Below are 13,448 nucleotides of genomic sequence, written 5' to 3'. Positions count from 1 at the left end.
TCATGTTGTAAATCAATATAACTGTGAGGTTTTAATTTAGAATGCTAGGATTCCTCCAGCCTCTTGTCTGACTCTCAGGTCTTTATTCCAGGACCCAGTCCCATTATCTGAGGAATGTCCCAGGGCAGTAGACATAAACTTAGTGCAGTGGCAGGTCCTATCACCATCCACCCATCCACAGTCAGGACATCAGAACTATCTCTGACACTATAGCTTAGACTGTGCACTCAGAGGCTCTGGACATAAGTGCTGGGCTGTTTTGCTTGGCAGGAGCTCTGGTAACTGGATCATGACCCAGGAGAAGGGAGGTAGGAGCTCTGGGTATGCACATCCACTTGATCTTAAGTTACCTTGGCTGTGAAATAGGAGGAGGTCCTCTAAGACAGGTGTATTTAGAACAAACAGTAACATCCCTCCTGCGAGGTCACAGGGCAGGGACCCTGAAATCATACAAACCTGGTAAGATATATATACATATACAATGCACATACACATTTGTAGACATGCATACATTATAAATGTATAAAACATATATAATTGTGTGTGTGTGTGGTACTGAGGCTTGAACTAGGGTCCTTTTTTATTTTTTATTTTTTGCTGGTCCTGGGGCCTGAACTCTGGACCTGAGTACTGTGCTTCAGCTCCTTAGCTCAAGGCTAGCCCTCTACCACTTGAGCCACAGTGCCACTTCCAGCTTTTTCTGCTTTTGTGGTGCTGAGAAATTGAACCCAGGGCCTCATGCATGCAAGGCAAGCACTCTACCACTGAGCCACCTTCCTAGCCCCTTGAACTAGGGCTCTTGTTTGGCTATTTTGCTTATGGTTGGCAGTCCATCACTTGAGCTACAATTCTATATATGGCTTTATTTATGTATTTATTGCTGATTAATTGGAGATAAGAGTCTCTTGGATTTTTCTGCCCAGGCTGCTTTGGAACTGTGATCTTCAGATCTCAGCCTCCTGATTAACTAGAATTACTGGTGTGAGCCATTGGAACCTATCCCAATATTTATTCTTCTCTAAGCCTGGGCAGATTCTTGGCTTCCTTACTTGTAAAATGGGATAACAATATCAACCAAACAAGGTTACTGAAAGAAACCTTGCAGATCACTGGCATTTAGCAACCACTAGTCTGCTCTCATTCGTCTCCTTCTCTTTACTACTAGGCTTCCTCAAACTAACCATAGTAGCTGGAGGGAAAAAAAAATCAAGTTTGTTTCTTTACTTATTGTTTTGAACTAAGGAACTCATGCTTGCTTGACAGATACCCTACTACTTGAGCCATACTTACAGCCAAGCTTTTTGCTTATTTTGGAATTTGAGTTTTGAGAACATTTCTGCCTGGGCTGCCTTCAAACATTGATCTTCCAGATCTTAATCTTCTTATTAGCTAGGATTATAGGCATAAGCCACCAGCACCTGGATTACTTTTATCTTTTATTTTTTTCCCCCAGTCCTGGGGCTTGAACTCAGGGCCTGTGTATAGTCCCTGAGCCTCTTTTTACTCAAGGCTAGCAGTTTACCAGAGTCAGAGCCCCATTTCTAGCTTTTTCTGAGTGGTTTATTGGAGATAAGAGTTTCATAGATTTCTGCCTGGGCTGGCTTTGAATTGTGATCCTCTGATCTCAGCCTTCTGAGTAGCTAGGATTATAGGTGTGAGCCACTGGCGCCCAGTTTTTGGTTTGTTTTGATTTTTTAAAGATCAGATGATCATAAGTATCTCAGAAAATAGGGTTTATTAAGGTAAAAGTAATAATTTAGATATCAATAACCCAAACTGAGGCTGAACCATGTGAAAGAAAGAAGAGCACATTGTCTTATATGTAAATGAATGAGATATGGTAATAGTACAGTAGTGCAGTTGCTTTTGCAATCTGTTTGTTTTGCAGCTGATGGCAGCTGGCTACTGTTTTGATTCTTGGTTTTCAAGTTAAGACCAAGGAAGAAAAGGTATGAAAACCTCAAATAATAGAAAATCCAAGCATCATTTCTAGGTAACTAGGAACATATTTGGATCCAGGTTTTCAAGCATTAGTCATTATTCTCGAACATGTACAGATTCTTAGCATACACTGTCCCTTGCTACTTCCAAATTCTACTCTATTTCAGGCCTGCTCGATCTTTGTTAGTATCCTTGTTCCTTCCCTGGGCTCTTCCTAGTCTGTTACTTAGAACTTATTTACTTAATATAGTCTTAATATGTTCATTCTATTCTATTCTTGTCTCAAGTCTCTTTTTTGGAGTTTGTGTGTGTTCGTGCGTGCATGCATGCACGTGCATGTGCGTGTGTGGTTGTGTGTGTGTGTGTGTGTGTGTGTTTGTGTGTGTGTGGCCTTATGCTTTCATTTAGCCTTTTTGCCCAAGGCTAACACTCTATTGCTTGGGTTGTACTTCTACTTTTGGCTATTTGCTGATTAATTGGCGAGTCTCTTTTTTCCCATTAGTTGGCTTTGAACCACAATTCTCACATCTCAGCCTCCTGAGTAGCTAGGATTATAACTGTGAGCCACCTGTGCCCACCCCCAATTAGAGTTTAAGCTGTTTTTGTTTCAGTGGTACTGGAGTTTGAACTCAGGGTCTTGTGCTTGCAGTATTTAAGCTTGCTAAGTTAAGCTTATTAAGCTTTAGAAGTTAAGGGCATGGTGATTAGTATATTCCTCTAGACCCAACTACTGAAGAGATTCAGGCAGGAGGATCACTTGAGTCTAGGGGTTGGAATCCAAGACCAGATTGAGACTCTGCCTTTTATGTATCCCTTCAGTATACATGTATGAATGCCTGGCCCATGCTAGATGCTGTGGATATAAAGATTTTATGCATCACAAGACAACATGTTGGAAATGAATTTAAAACTTAGGGAGAGCATTGAGGGAGAGGGGGAGTAGGAGAAAAATGAGAGGGGGGTAGCAATGTTTGACAAGAAATGTACTCACTACCTTACATATGTAACTGTAACCCCTCTGCACATCACAATGACAATAAAATTAAATAAAAAAATAAATGTAAAAAATATTTTATGCATATGTATGTATATATCCATATATGTCATGTAATGGACTCATGGTTTGATAACTGCCTATAAAAGTGTTAAGGACATAATGGGACTTCAATATAGGTTTGATGGATTGATGAAGCATGCTGCTTTTCAAATGGGCATTCAATGAATAAATTAATGAATGGAAGAACTGAATAACTAGCCACTGAGACTGCGGCTCCTTGGTCCTCCCATTTGGACTTAAATCTGGCAGACTTGGTGTGAGGAATGGTCATTAGAGACGACAAAGTGCAGTGTTTACTCACTGTCATAAGGTTTTGTGGTTAAGCCAGAAAGCCACTCACAGGTATCGGCGAATGAACACTTTTTGCCAATCATGTCAATTCATGTTATGAGGACTATATCCATCATCATAATAAAAACTGATTATAGCCAGGCACTGGTGGCTCATGCCTGTAATCCTAGATACTCAGGAGGCTGAGATCTGAGGCTGGCAGTTCAAAGCCATCCATGGAGAAAGTCTGTGAGACTCTCATCGCTGATTAACCAACACAAAAACAGGAAGTGGAGCTGTGACTCAAGTAGTAGAGCACTAGGCTTGAGCAAAAAAGCTAAGGGACAGCACCCTAGCTCTGAGTTCAAGTAGTACTGCCACATATACATACACTAAGCAACAAAATAATGACAACAAAAAGCAATTTTTCATATTATGCACTAGTTGTGCTGATTTACTTCTTTAAATACTTCTTTAAATCCTAACCACTACTCTACAAAGTAGGTACTATTACTGTAGCTACTTCACAGAAGAAGAAACAGAGACAGAGCCAAGGAAGTGGATGTAGTATTGGAATCCAAGAAGTCTTAATTCCACACTGTGCTGCCTATTCAATAATTTAGGAGAATAGGGGATTGAGGTCTTGAGCTGACATGCCATTTGTTCACTGTGAGGCCTGCAAATGTCATTTCAACTCTCTCTAGTCCTTAGTCCTTTCTGATCACACAGGATAGCATAGGACTTAAAGTCCAGTATTCATTCCACCCCCTCAGCTGCCTAAACAATCTTCCATCCTCCCTTGGTATTAGGAGCAGCTTGGTGGTCCTGTCTTTCATAAGCTGCATATGTCTTTTGTGTCTGATTGGAGCTGATTGGAACTCAGGGCCTCAAGCTTGCTAGGCAAAGGATATACTTTGGGAGTCATGCCCCCAGCTGTTTTTTGCCTTCAATTTGCTTTTCAAATAGGGTTTCACACTTTTGCAAAGGCAGACCTTGAAAGCAATCTTCCTACTTTCAGGATGCCAGTTCTACACTATCATACTTAGCCCTGTGTACTTTTTTTTTTTTTTAATAAGAGGTAATGTATGAAGTCTGGATGCTCCATGAACATTTTGGCTGGTGAGGAATAAAGAGCTGCAGAAGAGACTCCCTGTCACTGATTTCTTCCTGTGACTCCACCCTTCATTTGTTAGGTTTAAATGAGAATATTTCTCTCGCCACAGAATGCTTGTAATCAGCTGGATGCGGCTGGCTCATGCCTGTAATCCTAGCTATTCAGGAGGCTGAGATCTGAAGATCGTGGTTCAGAGCCAACCCAGGCAGGAAAGTCTATGAGACTTATCTCCAATTAATCACAGAAAAAGCCAGAAGTGGAGCAAAAGGAGCCCAGGGACAGTGTCCAGACCCAGAGTTTAAGCCCCAGGAACAGCAAAAAACAAATAAACAACAAAAAATTCAGAATGCTTGCAATCTAGGGGCCTCTACAAGAACACATAGCTATAACCAGGATATCACTACATTATGGGTGCTGAGTCTAAGTCCTTTCTGAGTATGAGACTGGAGAACAAGAAAGAGCAGACAAAGCTGACTAGGAGTCTCCATCTAGAAAGCAAAGCTGCCTAAATTCTTCCATGGTTTCCTTTTATGGATAGGATTTTGCCTCCCACTTAGGCAGACAAAAGATGATTATCTGAACAAATGTGCATGGCTGGCTGGCATCAGTCAGTATCTTAAATTGGTGAGCTTAAATAAAAACTGGTTTGCTATATTGCTTACATTGTTATTTGACTCAGCTCTGCCTTCTTGGTCTCCTCTGTCTGAGCTTTAAGGGTAGCTGTATGTTGTGGTCTCCCCTGGGTGCCTGCTAGAGTCTATCCCTCAGACTTCTTTAGTACCAGGCAGCCTGGCAGCACAGGCATTGTGTACCTGTGTCTGTCCTTAGCATCTTTCTTGGCTTACCAGTTTCATCATGTCATTTTTCAAGAATCATTTGCCTGGTTCTCTTGTAAACATCTGCCTTTCTTCTCAACCGTCTCTATTCCAGAGACCAGAGGGGGAAGTCTTCAACTCTGTCTCCTTCCCTCCCTCCCTCCTGCCTCTATCTGTCTGTCCATCTGTCTGTCTGTCTGTCTGTCTTTCTCACCCCACATGAGTGGCAGCCTGATTTCATCTCTCTTCCAATCTTACCATGCTTCATCTGACCTTACCATGCCTGCCCTTGGTCTTAAACTCTCTCCACTTCTACAAGATGAGTCTACATTTGGGGTGATACACCTGAAGTTGTTGAAGGCTGAGTTTCTAAGGCATCTACTTGTATGTCAGGCTGTAGCCAGTGGTAGCCAGGCTTGGTAACCATGGTTTTATGGTCAGAGTGTCTGTGTGTGGAAAGACGTTTTCATGGAGCAGAGGGAAGCTTTGATGGTAGGTGAGATTCTAAGTGTGTAGGAAGAGGAGTTTTGTGTGTGTGTGTGTGTGTGTGTGTGTGTGTAAAGAAGTCAAGTTTTGACTACTTTAGTACTGAGATTCCAGGAGAAACCTTAGTCCTTGCCTTCCTGGGAACTCGAAAAACATCAGGTCAGATAGAATGACCCAGGGTTTCCAGAGGACCAGGGAACAATGATACTTCCTTTTATAACCGACATACAAACACAGCTAATGGATTCGTGCAGAGACATCGTGAGCTTCAAAAGGAGAGAACTGGGGAAGGAGCTGAGGACCCCGTGTGCATAGGTGGGCTGGGAACCACAGCGGAGCGGTGAGGCCCTGGCCAGCTGCCGCCTTGCCCAGGGTGGCCTCCCGAAAACCCTCAGCCCGGTGGGCTGGACGGCAAAGCCCTGCTCTCCGTCGGCGATCCCCCTTTCTCTCCCCAATCCCAGACCCAGACCCTTTCCCCCACCCCACCCCCCTATCCCTCCAGGCTCTCCCCACCCCGGATAATCTTCTGACACCTCTTCAAAACCAATTATCGAATTAATTGACGTACGAACCGGGAGGCAAACAGAGAAAGGGGCGGCAAACATCGGGCGGCTCAGATTTATCCCCCGGCCTCCGCAGGCCCCGTGGCCGGGTGAGATTTACTGGGCCTCGAACACAGCGACAGTTCAAACCTTTGATTAATCATGTTTTTCTCCCGGCCCTATAATTTAGTTGCTCTTTCCCCCTCCCCCTCCCTACTTTTTTTTTTTTTTTTTTATCAGTGGCAACAGAGACGGAGTCCTCATCAGCTTCAATTACAAATATTAAGCCCCCGGACAACACTTTGACAGAGAGGCGGCCAGCCCCCCACCTCCGTCCCGCCCCCCTAAATCATCGCGGAATTAACATTACAATCGGCGCCTGGCGCGCCTGCAGATTTAAATGGTGGCATATGGTTCGCCCCGCAGCAAGTGCAGAACCGCGGGTTCGCTGAGCTCCCAGGCTCGGTTCCCCACAATCCACCCCCTCCGACTTCCCCCGCGGAGGCTCCCGGCGGGATCGCCGGCAGGGGGGGCTGCGGGAGGCGGAGGCGAGCTGGACCCGGGGCGAGTGACTCTGCACGGCGGGGAGAAGAAACGGGGTTTCGGGGAGACCTGCGTTAGGTCTGAGCTGGGACATGGGAGGCGGTTTCATGCAAATTAGATGCAAATGAGGAGTCCAAAGCTGTAAGTTCGGGATTATCATCTCACAGACCCTTTGGGTGTGGGATTCTGACTCGTGGCAGGGTCTGGAGGGGGCACCCTGATGTCTTGCTAGAATATCCCTGAGGTAGGAACATCTCTGGGTCTGAGGGATGGGGTATGAAGGGAGGACGTGAAGCACGATCTCTCCATTTCCTGAGCAGATCCGAGAACATGAGCCCCCAAACTACAGGCAAAGGGCTTGAAAATAGAGTTCAAGATGACCATTGGACAAGTTTTGAAATATCTTCCCTGGGCATTCCCCCCCACCCCCACCCCCAGAGAGGAAAATCCCCGAAGGCTTTTGGAGGAACACACACACACACACACACACACACACTTTTTTTTTTTGGCTCTCTTCCTCTTAAGAGAAAGAGAAAAAGGAAGACAGTCATTCTCCTGAGCTCATCAATCCTTGAAGAATGAAAAGAGCTCGGGAAGAAAAAGAAGAAAAAAAGTCCATCCTGGGGTCTAGGTTTCCAGATATTTTCATATTCACCTGTCACTTCCGTCTTGCCCGCATCAATCTCCAGGACGGATTTTTTTTCTTTCTTTTTTTGCCTAGCAACATCACAACCAATCAAGACTCAATTAAACCTGCCAGCTCAGCTCATCCTTAACTGGGATTGGCTGCTGGCGGCAGGCGTATCCAAAGTTCTCATTGGCTGACGGCCACCTGTATGGAAATGAGAATTCCACGGGACTCGAGCAGCACGGACTTGTGGCTCACTGCTCAGAAACCCCGCTAGCTCGGAGTCGGGACTCCTATGCTGGCTTTTACCCTGTCTGTTTCTTCTCCTAAAACACACTTCTCAAACTCCCCTCACCCTCCACCCCTTTTTCCCTGCATTCCTGCTCCGGGTCAAGTCAGAAAGAAACCCGACCGAATAACGCAGACATAATGTGGATTTGCATGGTTGGGGGGCCCCCATTTTTCCATTCTCTCAGTTCAATACCAGAAGTTCGCCCCCCCCACCGTTTCTTCCCCTTTCACCCTTCCCTGTTCAATCAGGGGAGGGACTTTTGGGGTGTGGAGTCCCTTAGTCACTGCCCTCCTGTCTCCCCCCAACCCCCTCTTTCCAACGGCCACCCCCCATATCCCCCGCCTCTCACTCAGGATCCAGTCATTTCTTACAACAGTCCACTTTAGGAGGGAGTTACAGAGGGAGAAAGACACCCCCCCCCCCCAAGAAAAAAAAACCCTCCATCCTTTTTCCCCATCCATTTTCTCCGAGGGAGCCGAGTTTGACAGCGAATTCATTCCGAGCGGGGAGGGTGATTTATTCTTCAAATATACCGACAAGTGCGGGCATGATGGAGCCCATTAAAATGTTGGGAGATTGTTTTTATGATTGAAGTCTGTATTACTCCAACCATAAAGAAAGAGAGCAAGGAGTCATTAGCATTTTCATGATGGTGTATTTCTGCTTGTCTCCGCGCCATCACTCATCTTTACTGCCCGTCCCTTTGCTCTCGCTCTGCTACAACGAGGAGAGACTGCAGCCAGAGTTGCGGTGGGGGGGGGGGGTCGGGGGAGGCGGGGGCCAGAGATCTCCCCCCCCACCCCGCACCGCTCTGCCCTTCACGCCAAATCCTCACCCTCCCAGGGACGACGATCAGGGGTGAGAGGCAGGCCGGACATAGAGGATGTGTCTCCACTTCCTCATGCCCCATCTTTCTGTTCCTGAATTATGGGAGCGGGGAGTCTTGCTCAAATGGTGCTTGGAGATCTAGGCAGGCAGAGGGAAAGGGTGCATCTCCTCTTCTTCTTCTTCTTCTTCCCTCCCCCCCCCCCCCCCTCCTCCTCCTCCTCCTCCTCCTCCTCCTCCTCCTCCTCCTCCTCCTCCTCCTCCTCCTCCTCCTCCTCCTCCTCCTCCTCCTCCTCCTCCTCCTCCTCCTCCTCCTCCTCCTCCTCACTCTTCTTCTTCTTCTTCTTCTTCTTCTTCTTCTTCTTCTTCTTCTTCTTTCTTCTTCTTCTTCCTCCTCCCCCTCCTCCCCCCCTCCCCCTCCCCCTCCTCCTCCTCCTCCTCTTCTTCTTTCTTCTTCTTCTTCTTCTTCTTCTTCTTCTTCTTCTTCTTCTTCTTCTTCTTCTTCTTCGTCTTCTTTCTTCTTCTTCTTCCTCCTCCTCCTCCCCCCTCCTCCTCCCCCCTCCTCTCTCCCCCTCCCTCCTCTTCCTCCTCCTCCTCCTCCTCCTCCTCCTCCTCCTCCTCCTCCTCCTCCTCCTCCTCCTCCTCCTCCTCCTCCTCCTCCTCCTCCTCCTCCTCCTCCTCTTCTTCTTCTTCTTCTTCTTCTTCTTCTTCTTCTTCTTCTTCTTCTTCTTCTTTTCCTATCCTGACCTAGGCACCACTTAGAGTTCTTCAGGGTTCCTCATATGAGAATAAATTCAGAAATTCTGGGCGAAGTGCCTTGGGCTGGAGAGATATCATAGTGGGAAGGAACAAGAGGCAGGAAACCCTGGGTTTGGGGACTGTGTTGGGAGATGGGAGCCTAGACATCTGGTTTTTGATTCCACTAATCCTGAAAGAGTTCTTTGACTTTGTTTTGGAGCTCAAGCCTCTTGTTTCTATTTCAATCCTGTTCCCATCCAGTTTTCTAAATCCTTGATTCTTTCAACCATTTACAACTAAACCCTCCCAGTATTCAACAGAACAAATTAATACCTTTCAAAGAATAATGGTGATCTAAATAACCAGTGTTAAGGAAGGAGCTTTTAGTATTTTAGCTATGAGTGAATCACTACGTCCAGGTGACCAGGGATAGCCAGGTCTTCTGAAAAGATTCTACATAAAGAAAGAGTCATTCCAGGTTGGGCACCATCTACCTGCTTGTTGTATAGCCCCAAAGTACAATGGCTTTTGAATGGGATTTGCTTGTGGTGAAGTCTACATTAAAGGGTGGAGCTGGGTGCTGCTACCTCACATATGTAATCCTAGCAACTCAGGAGGCTGAGAGCTGAGGATCATGGTTCAAAGCCAGCCAGAGCAGGAAGGTTCTTGAGAGATTCATCTCTAATTAGGCACCAAGAAGCCAAAAGTGGAGCTGTAGCTCAAGAGGTACAGTGCTAGCCTGAGTAAGGAAGTCCAGGGGCAGCGACAAGATCTTGAGTTCAAGGCCCAAGACTGGTATGCATGTGTGTGGTATGCACACACAAAGACAATAAAAAACAGAAGCTAGTAAGACTTTACAGTAACAATCACAAGTAATAGACCACTTTCCTTTTGACCTAGTGTTTTCTCATTGGTGTCTCAAAACAAAATGTAAGGTAGCTCTTATGATCACCATTTCACAGATGGTAAAACCGAGGCTTGGGTTGGGAGAAGTGAACTCCAGGTCATATAGTTAGCTAACAGATGAGCCAAGATCTGAATCTGGTGTGTCTTCACTATCTGATGCAACCTAAAAAGGAGAGTTCAGGATCTCTAAAATAGAGACTAGGATGACTGATTGCCTCATATTTGAGGAAGACTTGTAAGAGTCTGAAAGAGACTGAAAGATTCTGGGAGAATTGAGCCTAGGAGAATTGAGCCTAGGTAGTTGGGTAGTGGCTTAGCTTTGCTAGGGCTCATTCTCTAGTTACTTAGTGAGCATTTATTAAGTGCCTACTATGTGTCTTCTTCCGATTGACCACACCCTCTCCTATCACATTCCCTATTTCTGCTGAGGTGAATATCTGAAAGGTGTGTCAGGACCTGGGCAGGGGTAGAGGCCTAGGAGAAAAGGGGGTACGGAGGTGAGGCAAATGCCCCCTACTCCCCCGCAGCCTGCACAGTGCCCAGAGGCGGCTGCAGCAGCAGCTCTAGATTTACAGCTGCCCTGGCGCTGATGCCATAAAAGCAAACGATCCTTCTCTGTACTAATTTCTGTGTAATTAGATCTCTCTTGGCATGGAAAGTAGGGAGTGGGGGTGGCTAAGAAGGGAGGGTGCCAAGGACTCTTTGCAGAGTCCTCGTTGGGAGGAGGGGCTGCCGGACACACATGGCTTCACATGGGGCAGGATGCAGACATGGGTCTGCATGCACTGGACAGAGATGGGAAGTGCAGCCATCTGCCTGTGGAAGGCAGGAGACAGTGGAGTCTTGATGTGTCAACATGCTTGTGCCCAGATGGGGACAGACAACCTGAAATCCTGCACAAAGAGCTAGAAACCTGAAGAATAACTCCTGGCTAGTCTGGAAGATACTACAATCCTCAGGGGGACTGCACAACAGATTTCCCTGTGCCAAGTTAGATATTGGAATCCCTCAGTGGGGCTTAGATGGTGAAGAATTCCTCTAGACGCAGTCATCTTTACATCTACATGCACACAGGAAAGCAGATATAAAGAGTAACCTTGATAGGTAGGGTTTACACTTAATGGGAAGCTAGCAAGCATGTGGCCTCCTATATTGCTTACCCATTCCTTGGCAGGCCACTACCATGCAAAGTCTCTTTCTCTAAGTAGGGTTTGCTATGAAGAAAAAGATGAGGACTGCAGAAAAAAATAAAGAGAAAAGTGGAATGAAGTGCAGTGGCTCATGCCTATAATCCTAGCTACTAAGGGGGCTGAGATCTGAGGATCCCAGTTCAAAGCCACACCAGGCAGGAATGTTAATCTCCAATTAACCAGCAAAGAACTGGAATTGGGGATGTGATTCAAGTGGTAGAGTACCAGCCCTTAAGTGAAAAAGCTCAGGGACAATGCCCAGGCCCTGAGTTCAAGTCCCAGTACTGGCATCTGCACGTGCACGTGCGCGCGCGCGCGCGCGCGCGTACACACACACACACACACACACACACACACACACACACAATAAGATTAGAGAGGGATTATCCCGCCTCTTGCCTTTCCTTGGGAAAAACAAAGTCTCAGAGAGGAAAAGAATACCCTTGTTATTATTACTACACCAACTCCCACCCCATAGTGACAATGACCGTGGGTATTGCAGTGATGGTATTTAGAACAACACTGAGTTGAGTATTCATCATACTCTCCATTATGTTTGTACAGGGACCTCAAAGGGCCTCTTAGCCAATCTCCCTATGCAGCTCAAATCTCTTTCATGGTAAGCTTGCCCTGGAGTCAGCGGGCCTCTGCTTCAATATTCCTGCTGAACTGGAGCGCTCTACTTCATATGTAGTCTGCTCCTGTCACTGGACAGCTGTAGGGGTTAGAATATTCTTCGGTAGAATTGAAATCTGTCTTCTTTTTAATTTCAGAATATACCAATTCTAACTACCTGTCATCTCCTTGAGTTATTCTAATGTTTTAAGACCAGTTCAATCTAATCATTAATCGTCCCCCTCCCACCATAGCAATAACAATTAGATACCCATTGGAAAACCAGGAGATTTTGATCTCCGCAGATGACTGTCATGTACTTATCTTAAGCCCTTGTTCTAATGGGTAATTCCTGATTAACCTGAGTAATGAAAATGTATCACAATAAAGAAAGATTTGTCATGCCTTGTTATCACTTCATAAGGCCATCCTTCTAGATACCTGCCATCCCATCAGGATATTTCTCTCCCAATAAAACATGATCGTGATGTGCTTGGCTAATAAAAAGGAAAAAAGGCATGTATTAAAAATATGCTTAAAATGATTTGCATGAGCGATGTAAATATAAACCACCACCATTGTCAACACCATCCCTAGTTTATTTGCTTTTGGAAAACCCTGGTTGACCTTGAGGGTGAGTGGGATTGAGATCAAAGCAGAGTGAGGCAGAAAATTAGCATTTATTTTAGACATGATATGAACATTCCCATCAGTTCTGAGATGTGTTATGGTGTCCCAGCACTTGAGCCCAAAGAGGTTAAATAACTTTCCTGGGGTCATTCAAGATAGTCACAGGCAATCATGATTCTATACACTGCATTTTTTTTTTTTTTTTTTTTGTAGTACTGGGCTTTGAACTCAGGATCTCACACTTGTTGGGCAGGCACTCTACCACTTGAGCCACGTCACCACCAATAAGGATTTTAAACATGCTAAGTCTGATTCCAAAGTGGGCACTCTTTCTCCTCTACCTGGACTGGTTAGCTTTATTTTGACCCCAATCAGCCTCACTGAGTGAGTGACTTTGCCTCAGTGCCCATACTTACTCAGATACCAGAGTCCCCAGAGAGGACTCAAGAGTTAAGAGTTTGAACGCTGTGCCTTTTGTGTTCAGTTATATTACTGTCTCTGCTGGGGGTGGCTATACACGATCATGCACAGCACCAAACACAATATCATTACCATACAGTGACACACTGACTGTGACACAGTCACAGCCAACACACACACCGGGACTCCTGCAGTCTGACTGTACCTTCTCATCACTGGAGGCAGTAGCGTGTATAGCCAGCAGGGGTCGCCGGCACACCAGGAATTACTACTTTCTAGGCTAGTCTCTTGCCCCAACACTGCAGAAATGCTTCTCACCCTGTCTATGCTCTCCTAAAATCTCCTATAGATCTTTCCCCTCTCTTGCCTTCCCCTCCCAACACTCCCAGATCCTGTGGGTTTCTAACAATGATCTGAGTACCTATCCCTCACATAT

Source organism: Dipodomys spectabilis, unplaced genomic scaffold, assembly GCF_019054845.1.
Source record: "Dipodomys spectabilis isolate Male_0828 unplaced genomic scaffold, ASM1905484v1 ptg000234l, whole genome shotgun sequence".
In the NCBI taxonomy this organism is placed as follows: Eukaryota; Metazoa; Chordata; class Mammalia; order Rodentia; family Heteromyidae; genus Dipodomys; species Dipodomys spectabilis.
This window is presented reverse-complemented; position numbering follows the sequence as displayed.